The following is an 11151-nucleotide window of genomic DNA, read 5'->3' as shown; positions in this document are numbered from 1 at the left end:
GGTTTCATCCGACCAGAGAATCTTGTTTCTCATGGTCTGAGAGTCTTTAGGTGCCCTTTGGCAAACTCCAAGCGGGCTGTCATGTGCCTTTTACTGAGGTGTGGCTTCTGTCTGGCCACTCTACCATAAAGGTCTGATTGGTGGAGTGCTGCAGAGGTGATTGTCCTTCTGAAAGGTTCTCCCATTTCCACAGAGGAACTCTAGTGCTCTGTCAGAGTGACCATCGGGTCTTTATTCATATTTTTTTACACCTTTTTCTCCTCAATTTCATGATATCCAATTGGTAGTTAAAGTCTTGTCCCATCACTGCAACTCCGGTACGCACTCGGGAGAGGTGAATGTCGAGAGCCGTGAGTCCTCCAAAACACGACCCCACCAAGCCGCACTGCTACTTAAGACAATGCTCGCTTAACCCAGAACCCAGCCGCACCAATGTGTTGTAGAAAACACTGTACACCTGGCGACCGTGTCAGCGTGCATTACATCCGGCCCGCCACAGGAGTCGCTAGAGTGCAATGAGACAAGGACAACCCGGCCGGCCAAACCCTCCCCGTACTCGGACGACGCTGGGAAAATTGTACCCCGCCTCATGGGTCTCCCGGTCGCTGCCGGATGCAACACAGCCTGGGATCAAACCAGGATCTGTAGTGAAGCCTCAAGCACTGCAGTGCCTTAAACCGCTGCGCCACTGGGGAGGCCTCTATTTATAATTTTTTATAAATTCCCCCAAAAATCCTAAAAACCTGTTTTCGCATTGTCATTATGGTGTATTCAATTTTAGAATAAGGCTGTAACGTAAGGAAATATGGAAGAAGTCAAGAGGTCTGAATACTTTCCGAAGTCACTGTACATCATGAGATCATTAGTTTGATATTTTTACAGAGGTTCTATTCTTCTGGGCAGCTCTCGATGCAAACTGAAATGCACTAGAAACCTGTTGCTGCCACCTCTCCATTGCAACAAGAATTAAGCCAATTGCAGAACGTTATCAACATGAATCTAGTCAACTATCGCTAGTAAGAAGGTAGTTAATTATAGCTGCATTGGCTAATAGGAAGTTGCATCACACTTTCACTTTTTATGTAAATACCCAATTACCATGAGACATTTCGTTGTCAACACGTACAGTGAGGTCTGTAATTATTGGATCCCTGATAAAGATGGCAAAAAAAATGTATAAAATACATAATACAAATACTGAGTTATATTTTATGCAAAAAAAAAATTGAATGTCAATTATTTTATACCAACATCAGAGAAAAACAAGTATTAAAAAAAAAATCTAAAAGATAGGAGTCAGAGTTATTGGATCCCCTGTTTTCAATACTGCAACACCGTGTTGCACCACACGCCATCAGTGATTGTTTGATTACTTTCCAGCCCACAAATAAACAGGATAAAAGACATAAGTAGGACTATAACCTTTGTATATATCCGAGGTCTCATCTGTTTATTGTTTTCACTCCACATAGGAACAACACACACACTCATATAGGCCAGTGGAGGCTGCTGAGGGGAGGACGGCTCATAATAATGGCTGGAATGGAGCAAATGGAATGGCATCAAACATGGAAACCATGGAAACCACATGTTTGATGTATTGGATCCCATTGTACTTATTCCGCTCCAGCCATTACCATGAGCCCGTCCTTCCCAATTAATGTACCACCAACCTCCTGTGATAGAGTACACACACACACACACACATATGAACACACACACCCCGCAGGGGACCCATCACTAGTTTATTATGTAACTGATAAATCGTGGTTGCATTGATATTTCCATTCCGTCCTCATTGTGCCAAATGTGATAAGGCATTTTTTAATGGTATAGGCAACGTGCCAGCTTTGGAATCTGCTCTTGCCATTCTGGCCGGGCACGAGGCCCAGGGCTAATACAGTGGAAAGCCTTGCCAATCCGCCCTGGCACTAACGCACTGATTAATTCTCACTTGTTCCTTTGCTGCTGGGCAACAAAAGTAGCATGGGCACTGTTGAGCACACTCAAATAGAGCCGGTCCTGTATGTATGTATATCTATCTTCCATCAATTACTCACCCACCTGTCACATAGTGCAGCTACAGCTTTCCATTGTTAATCCCTGTCAAACATTTGCTTCATTAGCAATCCATCAGTGGAGTAATCATGATTCAGACTGTTGATGTATTGGAAGTTTAGAACTGCATGAGCTTGTGTCAAGAGCCCAGGTTTTAGCCCTTAACCCTTGCTCATGCATTGATCGACGTGAACGGATCAAGACTCATGCATATACTTGCAGCCCTGCACATCGTGCCCATACCTCAAATGCTCAAGGTATTTGATACAAAGCTAAGTCTAAATTTGAACCCAGTTGGTCTGATTGGTAGTGCTGTTGGTGGAGGACTCACCTCAGAAAGCTGGGTTCTATAATGGGACTTGTTGCACTGGAGCAGCTGGGCTGCCAGGTTACAGTCCTTCCTGTACAGGTCCTATAGGACAGAATGTGTTACACTGTGTTAGAAGAAAACATGCTTTAAAGAGTTCATCTAAAGAACACACAGCACTGACTTAGGAGAGGAACCAGAACCGGGACTTGTACTCAGGACTGTCTCAGTGCAACACCTTCTCTATTTCACAAAGTAGTCATAACCTCTTGGTCGAAGACGCTATAGGTGATGTATACTAAGGTCGTTACAATACACTTTGAGGGTTGGGACTACACTTTTTATGACCTCTACATCTGACCTCAGAGTGTTGATAGAGAGAGTCCATACTAGCAAGGCCCTTACATTGTCCTCTTGTAGTTTTTCAATGGTCAGCTTGGCCTCCATCAGGTGGTTGTTGAGCACGATGATCTCTCTGCTCAGGGCTCTCTTCTCGTTGTCATGGTGCTGAGACTGAGGAAAACAAAGACTCATGTCAGACTAAAATCAGAATCACATTGCAAATACATTATTGTTTTTTCTTTGATTTCGTGTAATGTAGCTAATTCCCACTTGGTTTGGAGGGCTGCGGGGTCAGATGAGATTTGCTGTGCCTCAGAGAGTAAATTAGATTGAGGACGGGGGAGAACCCAAGCCAGATACCATATCATGAGTAAACTGCTTAATTGCTTACACATAACTTAAAATGTTCTAAAAGTATTCAAGTGTAATTCTCTATGCCCCAGATCACACAGGACACAGAAATCGCAGAGGCCCTCAACTCGTCATGACAATCCAACCTTTAACTGGCTAAAACAGCTGAATTCCCCTCTCTTTTCCGGACAACATCACAGCATAGTAGGTGTTCTCATTATTTAATTGAAAATTGCATCAGTTTCATATCTACCAACATCTGAAATGATGCATGTATACACAACTCAGAATGACTATATAATCTTGAGACTCTTTCAGGCATTTCTAGCCATCATGCCTTTAGCCTCCAGGCCTTTATAGCCATCATGCCTTCAGCCTTCAAGCCTTTCTAGCCATCATGTCTTCAGGCCTTTCTAGCCATCATGCCTTCAGGCCTTTCTAGCCATCATGCCTTTAGCCTCCAGGCCTTTCTAGCCATCATGCCTTCAGGCCTTTCTAGCCATAATGTTTTCAGCCTTCAGGCCTTTCTAGCCATCATGCCTTTAGCCTCCAGGCCTTTCTAGCCATCATGGCTTTAGCCTCCAGGCCTTTCTAGCCATAATGCTTTTAGCCTACAGGCCATTCTAGCCGTTATGCCTTCAGCCTTCAGGCCTTTCTAGCCATCATGCCTTTAGCCTTCATACCTTTAGCCTCCAGGCCTTTCTAGCCATCATTCCCTTAGCCTCCAGGCCTTTCTAGCTATCATGCCTTTAGCCTCAAGGCCTTTCTAGCCATAATGCTTTCAGCCTCCAGGCCTTTCTAGCCATAATGCTTTCAGCCTCCAGGCCTTTCTAGCCATCATGCCTTCAGCCTTCAGGCCTTTCTAGCCATAATGCTTTCAGCCTCCAGGCCTTTCTAGCCATAATGCCTTTAGCATCCAGGCCTTTCTAGCCATAATGCTTTCAGCCTTCAGGCCTTTCTAGCCATCATGCGCTTAGCCGATGTTTGCCACCAGGGCTATTATACCATCCTGTTTAGTCTCAGGTAATATTAGCCTTTGGTGCTATTAGTCTCTGGTGCTATTAGCAATTGTATTCTCACATGACTACCTCACATGACTACCTCATATGACTACCTGTACCACAAAGCTCTGTGGCTTTGAGTCTCCTTTCTCTCCAGCCAAGTCAACATATCAGAAATTACAGCTACAGGCTTCACCAAGTCAACGTATCAGAAATTACAGCAACAAGTTTCACCAAGTTAACTTATCAGAAATTACAGCTACAGGCTTCACCAAGACGGATTGAACCTCATAAAATGTTTTAGAAAACAAGACTACTAAGTCCACCAAGACAGCCCTTGCCTTAACTTGGCATTGTGTGCAGCTGTTCCCCCCCAAAATGAATGATCCACATACCAGTTGAAGATTGTCCAGTAGTTAGACATTAAATTGCATCATCTACAGAAGTTGCTTCTATTTTGAGCCAAAAGAACTGTCTGGGGCTTCTGACTGAAGCAGAATTTTCTTGCACTTGCTAGGAATCTCTGGCACTGCCTGATATCAAGATGGTTGCATTTGGCGAGATCCTGATTAACGTTGGAGACGTTGGATTGTTCCAGAAGCTTATACTGCTTGGACTATGTCTGCAAAACCTCATATTCCCAGTCCTATTCACTAGTTTTCTTTTTGTCCAGACAGACTCTGGCCGCCACTGTAACACTGACTGGATCCTCAGAGCTGGTGCTAATCTGAGCAGTGAGAAACAGCTGAATCTGACCGTGCCCCGGGAGCAGTATGGAGCCTTCAATAGGTGTCTGATATTTAACCCAGTGGACTGGGACATTAACACCATCAGGGAGAATGGATTCAGACCCTTGAGTGTCAGAAGGGATGGTTCTACGACAAGACACTATGAAAACACCATAGTCTCTAGTTTTGATCTGGTGTGTGAGAAAGATAATTTAGTTGGAGTATTGTTTTTGGTATTGTTTTTGGTATTGTTTTTGGTTCCCTCTTTTTTGGACCCACTGCTGAATCGAACGGTCATAGACAAACAACTCAGCTACCTGTGACGACAGGCCTGTCTGCAAACCTGTACGTATACCTGGTATCCCAGTTTATACTAGCGGCTGCCCTAAGAGGATATTGAATAAACAGCACTGTTTTAGCCACTAAATGGGTTGGAATGACCAGGCAATCCTTTGCCTCCTGTCTAAACTAGATGTTTGCTGGTGTTGGACAATGTGTCCTGGCTGGTTTGGTGTGCCTCATCTGGGACTGAAGAATTACTAAATTTGTGATGGTGGCACCACAGGCACTGTTTCTCATTTACATATGGTTTATTCTGGAGTCAGCAAGGTGGTAACTTGGTCGGGAGAAAACCAAAGGAGCTAATGAGTTGATTCTTAGAGTTGTAGCAAACAACAAACGCAGAGTTTCAGATACTCTACTGGAGGTGACTGAGGTAAGGAAAATACAGAAACTCTACTGGAGGTGACTGAGGTGAGGAAAATACAGATACTCTACTGGGGGTGACTGAAGTGAGGAAAATACAGATACTCTACTGGAGGTGACTGAGGTGAGGAAAATACAGATACTCTACTGGAGGTGACTGAGGTGAGGAAAATACAGATACTCTACTGGAGGTGACTGAGGTGAAGAAAATACAGATACTCTACTGGAGGTGACTGAGGTGAGGAAAATACAGAAACTCTACTGGAGGTGACTGAGGTGAGGAAAATACAGATACTCTACTGGAGGTGACTGAGGTGAGGAAAATACAGATACTCTACTGGAGGTGACTGAGGTGAGGAAAATACAGAAACTCTACTGGAGGTGACTGAGGTGAGGAAAATACAGATACTCTACTGGAGGTGACTGAGGTGAGGAAAATACAGATACTCTACTGGAGGTGACTGAGGTGAGGAAAATACAGATACTCTACTGGAGGTGACTGAGGTGAGGAAAATACAGAAACTCTACTGGAGGTGAGTGAGGTAAGGAAAATACAGATACTCTACTGGAGGTGACTGAGGTGAGGAAAATACAGATACTCTACTGGAGGTGAGGAAAATACAGATACTCTACTGGAGGTGACTGAGGTGAGGAAAATACAGAAACTCTACTGGAGGTGACTGAGGTGAGGAAAATACAGATACTCTACTGGAGGTGACTGAGGTGAGGAAAATACAGATACTCTACTGGGGGTGACTGAGGTGAGGAAAATACAGATACTCTACTGGAGGTGACTGAGGTAAGGAAAATACAGATACTCTACTGGAGGTGACTGAGGTGAGGAAAATACAGATACTCTACTGGAGGTGACTGAGGTGAGGAAAATACAGATACTCTACTGGAGGTGACTGAGGTGAGGAAAATACAGATACTCTACTGGAGGTGACTGAGGTGAGGAAAATACAGAAACTCTACTGGAGGTGACTGAGGTGAGGAAAATACAGATACTCTACTGGAGGTGACTGAGGTGAGGAAAATACAGATACTCTACTGGAGGTGACTGAGGTGAGGAAAATACATAAATGAGGCATAAATGTTCTATTTGCTTCACCTGTGCTAAGATATTATTTCCTTATTTGATCATTTGCATGGTTTGCATTAATCTTTGGCTACTTCTGCCTTTCTGTAAATGTTGGTAAATTTGGCTTGGACATCTTTCTGGTACAGCTGATGTTCAGTGCTCTATCTATTGGCCATGTACCACTGGTGCATCCCTACAGCAGTGTTCAGCAGCCTGTCATTGACTGATGGGGCTCTGGTCTTCCTGCTTCCTGAGATCTGAGAACAGAACCACCCGACTACTGATGAGGCTGAAGGGAAAAGGAATGTGAACATCATGAAGGCAGGAATCTGAATATGAACGTGGATCATAGTAATGGTGGAAGATTAACCAAACTGTACTGTAGATTGTTTTTTATTTTAAAATCAGGTTTTTCCCTGGAACATTCCAGTCTAAACAATAACTTTTTTTAGTGGTACCGTCTCACATTGTAGACTAAATATTGTTCTGTTGAGCTATATACCTAAAAGGTTCCAGGAAGAACCATTTTGGATCCAGGTAGAACCCCTTTGGGTTCAATGTAGAATCATTCCACAGAGGGTTCTACCTGTAACCAAAAAGGGTGGTATGGGTACAGCCGAAGAACGTTTTCGGAACCCTTTTTTTAACCCTCCTGCTGTGTTCCAGTCGAATTGAACCTTTTTAGAAGTTTTCTCTCTGAAAAATGTAGTTAATTTAATCTGATTGTCATATAAGGTTCCATGACTTTGTCCACACAGGGCATTTGAACACACAAAATACATTTTGACGATTTTCATTACGTTATGGGTGTTTTATTTAACTTTTGTACACCTGTGGTGTTCCCGGTCAAAAATGACCAGTCAAAAAGGACGGGTCATTAGAAATGAATGGGTGAGACTACAATTAGTGTATAAAATTGAGTTCAGGCACATGCCCATTCATCAGATGGATACACTTCCTCTCCCAGACCCCCACATGCATGTGTGTTTGAGCACACACACACACACACACACACACACACACACACACACACACACACACACACCTCACTCCCCTTCTTGGCTTCCATGGCAACCCTAACGGGAACCTTTCCCCAATAGAATCTTTCCCCCGCGGGAACCACACCTGTTGGCATTCTCACAAACAATCGCAACATTTTTTCCAATAATATATTGAACTTTTCTCGCAGCTCTGGTATATAATGCTATTTTGAGGCCTTGTTCACAATTCATTCTGTGGCAGCACAATGACCAAACGATATAATGTATGTGAGGCTCTTGATCATATATTTGTTCATGACACTGGTGAGGAGGAGAGAGTCCTTGTTAAACTTTGTGTCACGACTTCCGCCGAGGTTGGCTTTCCTGCCCGTTCGGGCGATGCTCGGCGGTCGTCGTCACCGTCCTACTAGCCACTACCGATCCCTTTTCGTGTATCTGTTGCTTTTGTCTGATTGGTTGCACCTGTGTGTTGTTTAGTTAATTAGTGTCTGTATAATATGTAGGTTGTCCCACCCTTGTTTTGTGCGGGATTGTTTATGTTGTCATTCATTTCGTCTATCGGTGTTTTTGTGTTTCTTATTCTCCGGGTTAGTCTGTTATCCTGTGTTGGATAATTTCACCCTGTGTGTGTTTGGGTTGACCGTGTTTGTTTTGTTCACCGGAGAATAAAACTTTATATTCGCTATCTGCTCTCTGCGCCTGATTCCACCCACCTTGATTAGACGTGACAGAATCCCGCACCACCATGGAATCAGCAGGAGCAGCAGCGTCTCCTCTCCCATCGATGGAAGAGAGGGTCCTCCATCATACCAGCGTGCTTCACCGGATTGGTTCTGCTATGGACCAAATGATGGAGAGAATGGATCGATGGGAGAGGAGTGGCCTCCCCACCTCATCTCTAGCAACCCCTTCTCCAGCACCTCCTGTTTCTGCGACCACATCTGGCTCTGGGGCTCTTCGGCTGACACTCCCACGGGAGTTTGACGGATCGGCGGCTGGGTGCCAGGGTTTCCTCCTTCAGCTGGAACTATACCTGGCTACCGTGCGTCCTGCTCCCTCTGGAGAGGAGAGCGTGTGCGCCCTCGTCTCCTGCTTGACTGGGCGAGCCCTCGAGTGGGCCAACGCAGTGTGGAATGGTCCGGACTCGGCTAAGGATAATTACCCAGAGTTCACCCGCCGATTCCGAGCTGTTTTTGACCATCCACCCGAGGGTCGGGCGGCGGGTGAACGGCTGTTTCACCTGCGTCAGGAGACGAGGAGCGTACAGGATTTTGCCCTAGAGTTTAGGACTTTGGCAGCAGGAGCAGGATGGAACGACAGGGCCTTGATTGATAATTTTAGATGTAGTCTCAGTGAGGACGTCCGCAGGGAGCTGGCATGTCGGGACACCACATTCACACTGGATGGACTTATCGATCTGGCTGTCCGTCTCGACAACCTGCTGGCTGCTCGCGGGCGTTCGGATCAGGTCCTGTCGTTTCCTATCCCCAGCCCCCCTGTTCCTATCCCTATGGAATTAGGAGGTACGGCTTCAAGGGGGACCGGAGGAGGAGTGTCCTCCTGCACCAGTTGTGGTCGACGAGGGCACACGTCCGACCGGTGCTGGAGGAACTCGTCTAGGAGTCGGGAGGACAGGCGGAACACTGCTCGATCACCCCAGGTGAGTAAGCACCAAACTCATTCAGAGCTTCCTGTCAGTCATGTGTTTCTATTGATTTCTTTCCCTGGGTTTTCCCCCTCTCTACAGCATAAGGCGCTAGTCGATTCAGGCGCAGCTGGGAATTTTATGGATCGTGGGCTTGCGTTAAGGCTAGGGATTCCCCTGGTGTCGTTAGATCGACCTTTCCCCGTGCACTCCTTAGATAGCCGACCATTAGGGTCAGGAGTAATTAGGGAGGCTACGGTGCCACTGGACATGGTAACGCAGGGTGATCATAAGGAGCAGATTAGCCTGTTCCTTATAGATTCACCTGCGTTTCCAGTGGTGTTGGGGGTTCCCTGGTTAACTCAACACAACCCGGTGATTTTCTGGCGACAGGGGGCTCTTAAGGGGTGGTCAGAGGAGTGTTCAGGTAGGTGTATAGGAGTTGCCGTTGGTGCGACTACGGTGGAGAGTCCAGACCAAGTTTCCACAGTGCGCATTCCCTCTGAATATGCCGATTTGGCTATCGCCTTCAGTAAAGGGAAGGCGACCCAATTACCACCTCATCGTCGAGAGGACTGCGCGATAAACCTTCTGGAAAACGCTGCACTTCCTAGGAGTCACGTGTATCCATTGTCCCAGGAGGAGACAGTTACGATGGAAACATATGTTTCCGAATCACTGGGACAGGGGTACATTCAGCCCTCCATATCACCCGTCTCCTCAAGCTTCTTTTTTGTGAAGAAGAAGGATGGAGGTCTGCGTCCGTGTATTGATTATAGAGGTCTAAATTCCATCACAGTGGGGTTTAGTTACCCACTACCTCTCATCGCTACGGCAATGGAATCATTTCACGGGGCGCGATTCTTCACAAAACTGGACCTGAGGAGCGCGTATAATCTGGTACGTATCCGGGGAGGAGATGAGTGGAAAACCGCATTTAGTACCACTTCTGGTCATTATGAGTACTGCGTCATGCCATACGGGTTGAAGAATGCTCCAGCCATTTTCCAATCCTTCGTAGATGAGATTCTCCGAGACCTGCTCGGGCAGGGAGTGGTAGTGTACATTGATGACATCTTGATCTATTCTGCCACACGCGCGGAGCATGTGTCTCTGGTGCGTAAGGTACTTGGGCGACTACTGGAGCATGACCTGTATTGCAAGGCGGAGAAATGTGAGTTTTTCAAACAGTCAGTTTCCTTCCTGGGGTATCGTATTTCCACCTCGGGGGTGGTGATGGAGGATGATCGCGTTACAGCCGTGCGTAATTGGCCGACTCCGACCACGGTGAAAGAAGTGCAGCGGTTTTTAGGGTTTGCCAATTACTACCGGAGGTTTATCTGGGGTTTTGGTCAGGTGGCTGCTCCCATCACCTCACTGCTGAAGGGAGGACCGGTGCGCTTGCGCTGGTCAGCAGAGGCGGGCAGAGCTTTCAGTCGTCTGAAGGAGCTGTTCACCAATGCGCCCGTGTTGGCGCATCCGGACCCCTCTTTAGCGTTCATAGTGGAGGTGGATGCGTCCGAGGCTGGGGTTGGAGCCGTGCTGTCCCAACGCTCGTTAGCTGTAGTCAAGGCTCTGAAGGTGTGGAGACATTGGCTTGAGGGGGCTAAATACCCTTTTCTCATCTGGACTGACCATCGTAATCTCGAGTACATCCGGGCAGCTAAGAGACTAAATCCACGTCAGGCTAGATGTGCCATGTTTTTTACTAGGTTCCAGTTTACCCTCCCATATCGGCCAGGCTCCCAAAACACCAAAGCTGACGCACTGTCTCGCCTCTATGATACCGAGGAACGGTCAGTAGAGCCAACTCCCATCATTCCACCGTCATGTCTCGTGGCACCGGTGGTATGGGAGGTGGACGCTGAGATAGAGAGGGCCTCACGGTCAGAACCGGCTCCTCCTAACTGTCCAGTAGGGACCAAGTACGTG

At 46.5% G+C, this 11151-nt stretch overlaps 1 pseudogene; it reads right to left on the bottom strand.

Moving 5' to 3' along the window:
- Positions 1-11151, bottom strand: part of LOC115119560 (brain-enriched guanylate kinase-associated protein-like) — an 89621-nt pseudogene that overhangs the window by 4681 nt on the left and 73789 nt on the right.

This window comes from Oncorhynchus nerka, linkage group LG13 (assembly GCF_034236695.1).
Source record: "Oncorhynchus nerka isolate Pitt River linkage group LG13, Oner_Uvic_2.0, whole genome shotgun sequence".
NCBI lineage: Eukaryota > Metazoa > Chordata > Actinopteri > Salmoniformes > Salmonidae > Oncorhynchus > Oncorhynchus nerka.
The sequence above is the reverse complement of the archived record's forward strand: the minus strand, read 5'-3'. Positions and strand labels throughout refer to the sequence as shown.